The sequence below is a fragment of the Rhamphochromis longiceps genome, linkage group LG6 (genome assembly GCF_057381845.1).
Source record: "Rhamphochromis longiceps isolate RC_006_pf linkage group LG6, R_longiceps_female_GT1.1, whole genome shotgun sequence".
NCBI classification, from domain to species: domain Eukaryota; kingdom Metazoa; phylum Chordata; class Actinopteri; order Cichliformes; family Cichlidae; genus Rhamphochromis; species Rhamphochromis longiceps.
In genome coordinates, this window is record NC_140562.1 from 4,956,189 (window position 1) to 4,966,446 (window position 10,258).

At 43.1% G+C, this 10,258-nt stretch overlaps 1 protein-coding gene across 1 annotated transcript in view; it reads right to left on the reverse strand.

The window, feature by feature from the left end:
- tenm3 (teneurin transmembrane protein 3) overlaps positions 1 to 8,990 on the reverse strand; it is a 179,457-nt gene extending 170,467 nt beyond the window's left edge. The window contains exon 1 of the mRNA XM_085409014.1: positions 8,639 to 8,990. The gene's annotated coding sequence lies outside the window, so the exon portion shown is untranslated. The remainder of the gene's footprint in view (positions 1 to 8,638) is intronic.
- Between the last annotated feature and the right edge of the window lie 1,268 nt (positions 8,991 to 10,258).

The window sequence follows — 10,258 nt, forward strand, 5'->3', positions numbered from 1 at the left end:
TAGCGCAGTTAGCTCGTTAACGTGTTGACACCGTCTAGCCCCACACACGGGGCGATCAGGGGTAGCTCGTTAACGAAGATTTGCCGTGTTGTGGCGTTAACGTCATTTCAACGAGATTAACGCTGACAGCACTAGTGGGAACACAACGAATATGACTGCACATTTACTCCGACATCATCCTAGTGCAAAGACAAAAACAACAAGCATGCTACTAACTTTACCCGAGTCATTTAGACAGCCGTTAGCACAGGATTCTCCTTATGGGGACTAAACACTAAACACGATCACAGACTTTAGAGGGAAAACCAGCACACCGCAGACCACGGCCTCTCTATGTGAGGATCTAAACGTATTCTACGCTAGATTCGACACAGCGAACACCATGAGACCGGACAGTGTGCGCACCGCGGATGACGTCAGTGCGCACACTGTGTCTGAGGAGGATGTGCGGAAGTGCTTCAGGAAGGTGAACGCACGCAAAGCTACTGGTCCGGACGGGATTCCCGGCCGCGTCCTCAAGTCATGCGCGGCTCAGCTGGCTGGAGTGTTCACGCACATCTTCAACCTTTCCCTCTCTCTGTCTGTAGTCCCAGCCTGCTTCAAAATGGCCACCATCGTCCCTGTACCCAAATCCTCCACCATCTCCTCATTGAACGACTGGCGACCTGTAGCCCTGACCCCCATCGTAAGCAAATGCTTCGAGAAGCTGGTCAGGGACTTCATCTGCTCTGCACTACCCGACTCACTGGACCCTCTACAGTTCGCATACCGCCACAACAGGTCCACTGATGATGCCATAGCCCTGACACTACACACTGCCCTGTCACACCTGGAGAAGAGAGACACGTATGTGAGAATGCTGTTTGTAGATTACAGCTCAGCATTCAATACCATCGTTCCCTCGAAGCTGGACAGGAAACTGCAGGATCTAGGACTGAGCAGCTCCCTCTGCAGCTGGATCCTTAGCTTCCTGTCTGACAGACGCCAGGTGGTCAGACTGGGCAGCATCACCTCATCCCCCATCACACTGAACACTGGTGCTCCACAGGGGTGTGTACTGAGCCCTCTCCTGTACTCACTCTACACCTACGACTGCACAGCCACTAACAGCTCCAACATCATTGTGAAGTTTGCGGACGACACTACAGTGGTGGGTCTTATCACCAACGGTGATGAGACGGCTTACAGGGAGGAGGTCAGCGCCCTGACCCACTGGTGTCAAGACAACCATCTCACCCTCAACGTCGCAAAGACAAAGGAGTTGATAGTGGACTTCCGGAGGTGCAGAGAAGTACACACCCCCATCACCATCAGCGGCGCTGCTGTGGAGAGAGTGAGCAGCTTCCGGTTCCTTGGAGTACATCTGGCTGAGGATCTTACGTGGTCAGTACACACAAACAAAACAGTGAAGAAGGCCCAGCAGCACCTCTTCTTTCTCAGGAGACTGAAAAGATTCGGCATGAGCCCCCGCATCCTCAGGACCTTCTATCACTGTGCCATTGAGAGCATCCTCACTGGATGCATCACCACCTGGTATGGCAACAGCACCGCCTACAACTGCAAAGCTCTCCAGCGAGTAGTGCGGTGCTCTGAACGGATAATTGGAGGTGAGCTTCCCTCCCTCCAAGACATCTACAGGAAGCGCTGCCTGAGGAAAGCGGGGAGGATCATCAAGGACTCCAGTCACCCCAGCCATAAACTGTTCAGACTGCTTCCATCAGGAAGGAGGTTCTGCAGCATCCGGTCCCGTACCAGCAGACTGAGAGACAGCTTCTTCCACCAGGCCATCAGACTGCTGAACACGTCATAGACACCTCAGCTTCACTACTGGAACTTCAACATTATGCACTCCACACTGTATATAAATGCCACTTGTTTTGCACATATTCAACTCTGTATATTTTATATATTTTATTATTATTATTATTTTTTTTTTTTTTTTTTTTTTTTACTATTTAATTTGTAAAAATGTGTATACACACACACACACACACACACACACACACACACACACACACACACACACACACACACGTAGGAAAATATTTAGTATACACATCCAGAAATGCATACACTATTATATATTGTACATATATTTATTAGTTTCAGGTTGGCCATTCTTGTATTTTGCTCGTTTGTGTTGTTGTGTTTGCACATCTCTGTTGCTTGTGGGGCTCGCACACAAGAATTTCACTCGCATGTGCTGTGCCAGTGTGCCTGCACATGTGATGTGACAATAAAAGTGATTTGATTTGATTTGATTTGATATGTTTAATATGCTGCTGAGAATATAACCCAGAAGAAGCGTATAGTATAGCTTTTATTTTGGAAAGAGACATTTCTCTGTAATAAACTCTCTTTTCCAAAGATGAGTGATTTCTCCATCAGATATTTATTATTTTATTACTTTGTTGTTTCAGCAACATTACATTTAAAAACTGTACTTTTGAGTTAATATATATATTTATAATTTTAATAAATGACAAATTAAAAAGGCATGAAAATTTTTTTGTATCGAACAAATATCGAACCGTGACACCAAAGTATCGAACCGAACCGTGAATTTTGTGTATCGTTGCACCCCTAATATATATATATATATATATAGATAGATAGATAGATATCAAAGGACACTTTGCACCACTTTTGAATTTAAAGTCACATTAGCTGTAAAAACAGATATGGTTCTTGCAAAATGGTATAAACAAGACATGCTGTAATTTTCACAATTTTGTTAACGCCTTCAAAGTATTTTAGCAAAGATTCACTGAGAGAGAGAGAGAGAGAGAGAGAGAGAGTGTGTGTGTGGTGTGTGTGTGTGTGTGTGTGTGTGCGTGTGTGTGTGTGTGTGTGTGTGTGTGTGTGTGTGTGTGTGTGTGTGTGTGTGTGTGTGTGTGTGTGCGCTGGGGCGGAAGTGAGGGGGCTCAAGAGAAAAGAAACTGGCGAGTTAACAAAGTGAGCAATCAACTGCAAAAGCCTCAAGGCACACAAGCCTGCAAGGATTTAAGAGTGTTACTGAGCTTTTTAGTCCACCTATCTGTCCATCTGACAAATGACACCATGAGCCGTCCAAATCGTACTCCCATAGTGAGTTAACACTGCAATTTGCACATACACAGAAAACACAACTGCTTTTGAATTTACCCATAATCATTATCACAATAGTAATTTTCACAGTCAAATGGCTGAGAAAAACAAACATGGTACGTTGTTACTGATTGTAGCTGAAGCAATGAAATGCTTTACATGATCATAACATCAGCAGATTACCTGTCACAGTTTTTTCATTTATTTGGTTTCAGCATAAATAAAAAAGAGGAGAAACGGTTCCCTGCAGGATGCTGATGACACAGTGCAGCAGTGCAACAACAGAAATGAACACACACACCAGGTTCTCATGGTTCATATTACCATCACATCGTCTGTCTTCATTTCATTCAGTCTTCATTTCCCAGAGAAGCGAGATAAGAGCTGAAAGGAATGATGGAGGGCTCCTGTGCATCGCCTCTAAGTGTGTGTGTGAATCCACATGAGACTGTTTCTGTTTTATAAAAGTTACTGAGAAGGCCTGAGTTTCATCCTGCACACGAAAACAACAATGCTAGTTTTTAATTAAAGACATGTTCCTCATCAGTTTCTTGTCTGTTGTTCTGGGACCTTCTGCTGCCCTGACACTTGTTACTGCACCGGCAATGACTTGAATTCATGCTGCATATACGATGTGGCATCTTATATGCATATATGCTGTTCATGCTGGTTTCTGTTGCTTAAGGGTGACAAAAGTATTAATATTACATATGCAGGCTGAGGTTCTGTTAGACCTGTGATAGGCTGGTGACCAGTTCACAGTGTGATGCAGTGAGTGTAGCACTTTGGGTAAAGCTTTTATCAGTGTCACAGGCAGCCTTTTTATCAAAGCCGGTACAGTTTATATTGTCGAGCTCAGGTCACGTCTTCCTGCATACTGTGGGGGGGTGAGGATGAAGTAAGGAGGTGGTGCTTGCACACCATCTGGACTGGGTCTCTGATAAGGAACAGTCAGTCTACACCTCATCACTCAGCCTGGTTTTTCTCGTAACCTTGTGTAAACTACTCTGAATCTTCTTCTCTTCTCTGATGGGATTCTACATCTCGCTGTTTCATCTTCACTCATATCACTTCTGAGATAAGAACAACAATATCATCCATTTGTGGGATGTATACTGCCCAAGTCATTTACTTGTGACATGTTAAGTGACCTGTTCTTTTTCACTATTATATATCGCTGTGGCCCTTGGCCCTGTAGGCCCACATCTTTGCATGTAATGAAAAATAATAAAACAAGGAAAAATATGGTCAAAATAATATGAATGAGCCAGACCATTATGTGTCCCCTAGTGAGTGTTACAAGAGAACTATTATAAATCCCAGTGTCTGCTCGTGTACGCATAACAAAAATATAATGTTATACAATATATCACTGTGCATGTGCAGGTGTGGCAGTCTGAGGCACTTTAGCAGTAATTGAAACTTTTATTTTCTGAGTAGTAGCCCCATCTAGAGTAATGCAGTCCATCAGGAAAATTACTACTGTCACACACACACACACACACACACACACACACACACACACACACACACACACACACACACACACACAGGCTACTATCTCACCTTCATTCCTTAACTTGGATTTCATAGTGTGTGCCCTTCTTCTGATGACTTTCATAATTTTTTCAAGCTTTGCACACACACACACGCACAAACACACACAAACCCTCTATATCATAGACAATCTATCTCACATATCCCTCTACAACGCCTTGTTGCTAGGAGATAGTGCTCTATTTATGGAGAGAGTGATAGAGAGACAATAGAATGAGTGCACATTGTGTGTGTATATACACAACTTCAGGAACTTAACTCTCCTAAACTTCTCATTCCTACTCTTCTCTTTCATTTATCCCTATCACTCTCTCATCCTGTGGCTCTCACACACACACACTCACACACACACACTCACAGCCTTTTTGTCCTGGACTAGAGACACAGTACGGGCGAGGACAATGTATGTGTTCATGAAGTGCATGCATGAGTGCACATGTGAATGTGTACGCATCTGCAGGGAGCTGAATTCCTCTGTGTGCATGCATGTGTGTGCGCCCCAGCAGGTCATATAATGCTTGGCTGGTTGCATTGTCTGCCCCAGCGGTCAGTCCGTCACACACTCTGTCCCCTTAATCTGCAAATACATCTATTATAATCTGATAAAGCCTGCAGAGAAAAAAGCGCTCTCCACTGGAAACACTGAAACAAAGACACAGCTCTGCAGGGTGAAACACGAACGCACCTACAGCACCATCAATTTGCCCTTAGAAGAGCACCACCTATGAAACCGCGTGTTTTCTTGATGATGCAAAATAAGAAGGCTCTCAACATCAGATAATGACAGATCAAAAAAATTTAAACACAGAATTTACTACTTTGTTACAAAACACTTCAAAAGAAGTTGTTCATTTCGTTCAGTTGTTAGGAAAAAAACCTGTTAAAAAAGACAAAAAAAAAGAAATTCAAGGATTGACATCTATTCAAATACGCCTCCTTTGCAGTACAGTTGTCATAACACAAAGTAATCCAGCCTTTGTGACAGCAATAATTATCAACGTGTGTTTTATATGTGCAAATGAGTCCTTTGTATAAGCATCTCAATAAGTGAGATGACACAATGAAAAACATGCAAACTAAATGAGAAGACCTTAAAGGTGCTTTTCCTATTAATGTAACCACCAGTGGAATGCTGCAGCTGTCTGTGCTGCTTGACTGACTGCATTGTCTCTCCCAGCGGTTGGTCTCAAACCCGTAGTCCTCCTAATTCACTCAAACATTCCAGAGAATAAGGAAAAAGAAACCCTGAGCCTTAACCTTACCTTGATACGCATGTCAAATACACGCAGTAAACTCTTATTAGTCCAACACACAGACGTCCTGACGAAAACGATTTACCGAAGCTCAAGCTCTTTTTTTTCCCCATTATTCATGACATCGTTATCAAAATCTTTTCAAGTCCTCACCCACTCACAGAACGCACAACTGCGTGTAGCACAGCACAAACACAGAAGACGTAAAACTAGAAGGGGATCTGAATTGCTATTTCAGCTCGAGCATCTTCAGGCCACAGTAAAGGAACGCAGCGCTGCAGTCAGCCTTACATGCAAAATGATTTGATTAAGATATGATACAGTTATATATTGCTTTCATTTATTTACTTTTCTCTGGCGCGTTATCATTCCTAATAAGCCCGCTCCACTCTGAATCAGTTGCATGTGTTCTTCTCTCTACTACAGTCTGTGCCGCCTTTATCATTCGTCCATCCACAGTCATTTTTAAGCATATTTAATTTCACAGTGACATGTTAATTCCTTTAATCCATCACCCACTTCCTTTTTTGCTTCACATGCATGTTTCAGGAATGTCTCCAAACTTATGTTTCCAATTGAAAAGGTAAAGGGAAGAGGGGGAGGGAGGCAGCGAGACACTGCGAGAGTGAGAAAGAGAGACAGGAATGCAAATCTTGTCTCTGGAAGCAATTAGACAGAAAGCAAGAGCCCTCCTTCTCTTTTTGTGTCTGAGCAGCAGCCAGTCCAGCCACCATAACCTCACCTCAACCCAACGGATGCGCGCACACACACACACACACACACACACACACACACACACACACACACACACACACACACACACACACACACACACACACACCTTTGCCAAATAAGATCGGGTGATACTTCCCAGAGTTGAGTCCACTTCTACTTCTATGTGTAGTTTAAACGTTATTGCCAAGGTGACAACACAGTGTGTATGAACAAGTGTAAACCAGATTTTTCAGTGTAAGTTAATTGTTCTGTCATTTACTCACAGAATAAAAATGTGAGCATCATTAAGCCGATAAAGTATCCTTAATGCTTTGCTCATACAATTAAAATTAGCAGAAAATATTAGTAGAACTTATGAAGATAACACACACACACACACACACACATAATGTTTAAAATGAAGCACTGCAACACTAGAATTCATAGTAGAGCTTTTGTGTTGGACTACATATGGCTCAGGTATTTCTTAATGTGTACATACACACAGGCAGGGTTGGAATTGTGCTCACAGTAAAAAAAATAGATGAAACACATTTTAAAAGCTATGCAGTGAACGACTTTATAACCTACACTGATTTCCACTCTGCATTTTGTGCTGCAGCTTAGATCAGCTCCAAACACAAAGTCAGGACTGAAGAGGAGGAATGCTGGCAGAGTTCATGAACAAAACTCAGTGTGTGAGCGACAAAGAAGCGATGTGTTGTTGACTTCAGTGAGCGGTGAAAGAAAAACCACTGACCTGAAGATATTAGGTTGACTTTGACTAAAGACAATTACACTCCTGCCACTGTGAGGAACACACAAAGTAACACAAGCAAAGCCTGGAAAAAACATTTCCGCTTCACTGACACTGGCAGCGTATCATTTAGGAAGACAACAGCAGCGACGCAAGTTTTATATGAAAAGTGGCATTTTTAAAAGACCTTAAAATCACCCCGGTTTCGTAGTTGCATAGCGATGTAGAGATACACACCAGCCTGTGATTAAAATAATGGCATTCAAAAGCATTAAAGAATAAATCAAATAAGAAGGAAAGAACTTTTTACTATCACTGTGAGAGCTGGCAGCTTCCATCCGAAGTCCAGTCTGGTTACAGGATAGATCTGACCTCTGAACACCAAAATAAAACTTGTGGCTGTAAATTCATTCAAGCTGTCCATACATGAAGAACGAATCCAGAAGAACCTGATAGATCGATTGGTAATTAATCAATTCACACCCAGATCAGACAACCTGACGTCGCCCTCTTCCCCATCACATACAGGCAACGGATTTGGTATTCCCCGTCCATCCTGAAATATGTAACGGCCACAAAATCAAAAACAGACCTTGAAGCAAATATTTACGATACGATTAAGTCCTGACATGTTTATAAAAGTGTGTGTGTGTGTGTGTGTGTGTGTGTGTGTGTGTGTGTGTGTGTGTGTGTGTGTGTGTGTGTGTGTGTGTGTGTGTGTGTGTGCGTGCGTGCGTGCGCGCAGGCGTGTATGGCGAGGATAAAATAACAGTAAATTACTTTGGTGCCTATTAACAAGTCGTCCGTCCTATTACCCGAAAACGCTCGTCTGATTGGCTAGCCTCCTAGGTGCCTAAAAAGTACACCACACAATTTTTAAAAGGACGGCAAATCAAACATAATCAAACAAAAGAAAGACACCGCCAGGAGGGGAAGGCGAGGACAGCTCAAACACACCAATTACTCCGTGTTCATGTGTTTGTCACCTCCTCACGAAATCAAACTATGAGGCCTCATCCTGACGATATGTGAACACACAAAGACTAGCACGCACGCGTGCGCGCGCGCAAACACTGGCTGCTTTGTGTTGCCGATGACTTTACATTCAGTCAGTGAATTTACAGAATGGCAAGCGACTGACTGGAGACCAGGCAACTGCAAAAGACGAGCACAGTCACACACAGCAAAGGCGGTGACAGGCACGCGCACGCACGCACGCGCACACACCGTGCAAAAGAAAACAAATAAATAAATAAATTCGGTCGCATACCTTGTCTGTGGGAGTACTCCAGTTTCGCCCTGCTTAAAGGGTTAACGCTTCCACAAAAACCATAAATCCTTCCAGGTTCGCATGAGAGACGCCCCGCTGCCAGGGGAGATTTCAGGGTACCTCCGACTGTCTTCTCTCGCTTTTTTCTCTCTGTTTCTGGAGACACCAGAAGCTCGAGCCCGGTTTTCTCGGGTTTGCTCTTGCTTGTCTCTTTCCCCGTCGGTGGGACTGCCTCAGTCTTCTCTCTGACTTCTTGTTCTATACAACCTCTGGAAGGGATGGAGACTGAAGAACACCCAGCACCCCGTTTCCCTCTACCTTTTTTCCTCTTCTCTCTCTCCCAGATAAAGAAATCCTAAAATTCTGCTCCTTTAGTCTCTTCTCGTGTCACTCTGCGTGTCGGTACCGTGTATAAGCGCCGACCCTCGCCTGCTCCCGATACTTCTGTTACGTGTGTGCCGACGTGCCTAACTCGATCTCTCCTTTCTCTCTCCACCGCTTCGTTTCTGTAAGTTTCAAGCTCTCTTGCCGGGAGAGCGAGGGGGGGCGGGGCCAAGAGGACGAGAGGGAGCAGAGAGAAGAATGGGATTGGCTGAAACTGAGAATGAAGAAAACAGAGTGTGTGTTGGGTCGAGCGGTAGGAGGGGCGGGACTGCGGAGCTCGGCATTTGGAAGGCTGGTGGAGTAGATTTGCAGAGGAGGAGGTGGGCCCAAGAAGAGACACTCCCACTGCCACCAACACAGACTGACACACACACACACACGCACACACACGCCTTTCCCTCGCTCTTTCTCTGCATTTCCACTGATAAAAGACTCCCCGCTTTCATGACCACGGATGTATTCGTAGCAAAACTGCTACACGACTCATAACACATGACCCCTCTTTGTTTTTTCGGGCGCAAGTTATGACAAAAAAATAATTCATTATTTTCTCATACACACCGCATCTGTGTGTGCGTGGATGCAGCAAGCAAGCTGTATAAACCAAAGGTACCAAGGAGTGAGGCTCTCGGCAGACACACAGGTAGAGAATGTAGGATTAAACATTATACAGGGTGGCGCATGCACACACTTGTACCTCAGCAATCTAAAGTTTTGATAACTACGTTATTATAGAGTGTATATACGTATGGAGGTTGGCTAAATAAATGTATTCAAATAATTTAATAAAAATGTGAGTGATATTTTCAGTTTTTCACTTCAGAAGATTTAAATGCAACATTTTTCTTTCTTTTTTAAATTCGTGCCATTATAAATAAATAATAAAAATTTTCTTTGGAATTTAGTATAATTTATTTTTTTGAGAATGTTCAACTGAAAAATTAACATGCTTCTTACATAACTCTTAAGTGTTGTTTTTAAGAAGTTATTATTAAAATATATGTAATTTTATTCTATAGTAATAAACATTTTTAACAGAATACTTACATTACATCTACAAAGAAAGCATGCTGTTTTCCTGCAATAAACCAAATAAACCAAATAAATCAATTGAAATTAAATTGCACAAGATAAAGACAGTATCTGATGATTTTTTAAAAGACACTGGGTATGAGGAAAAGACTTGTATGAACCATAGAAAGGTACAAAAGGAATTAGGTGCGGCAAAAATGCAAC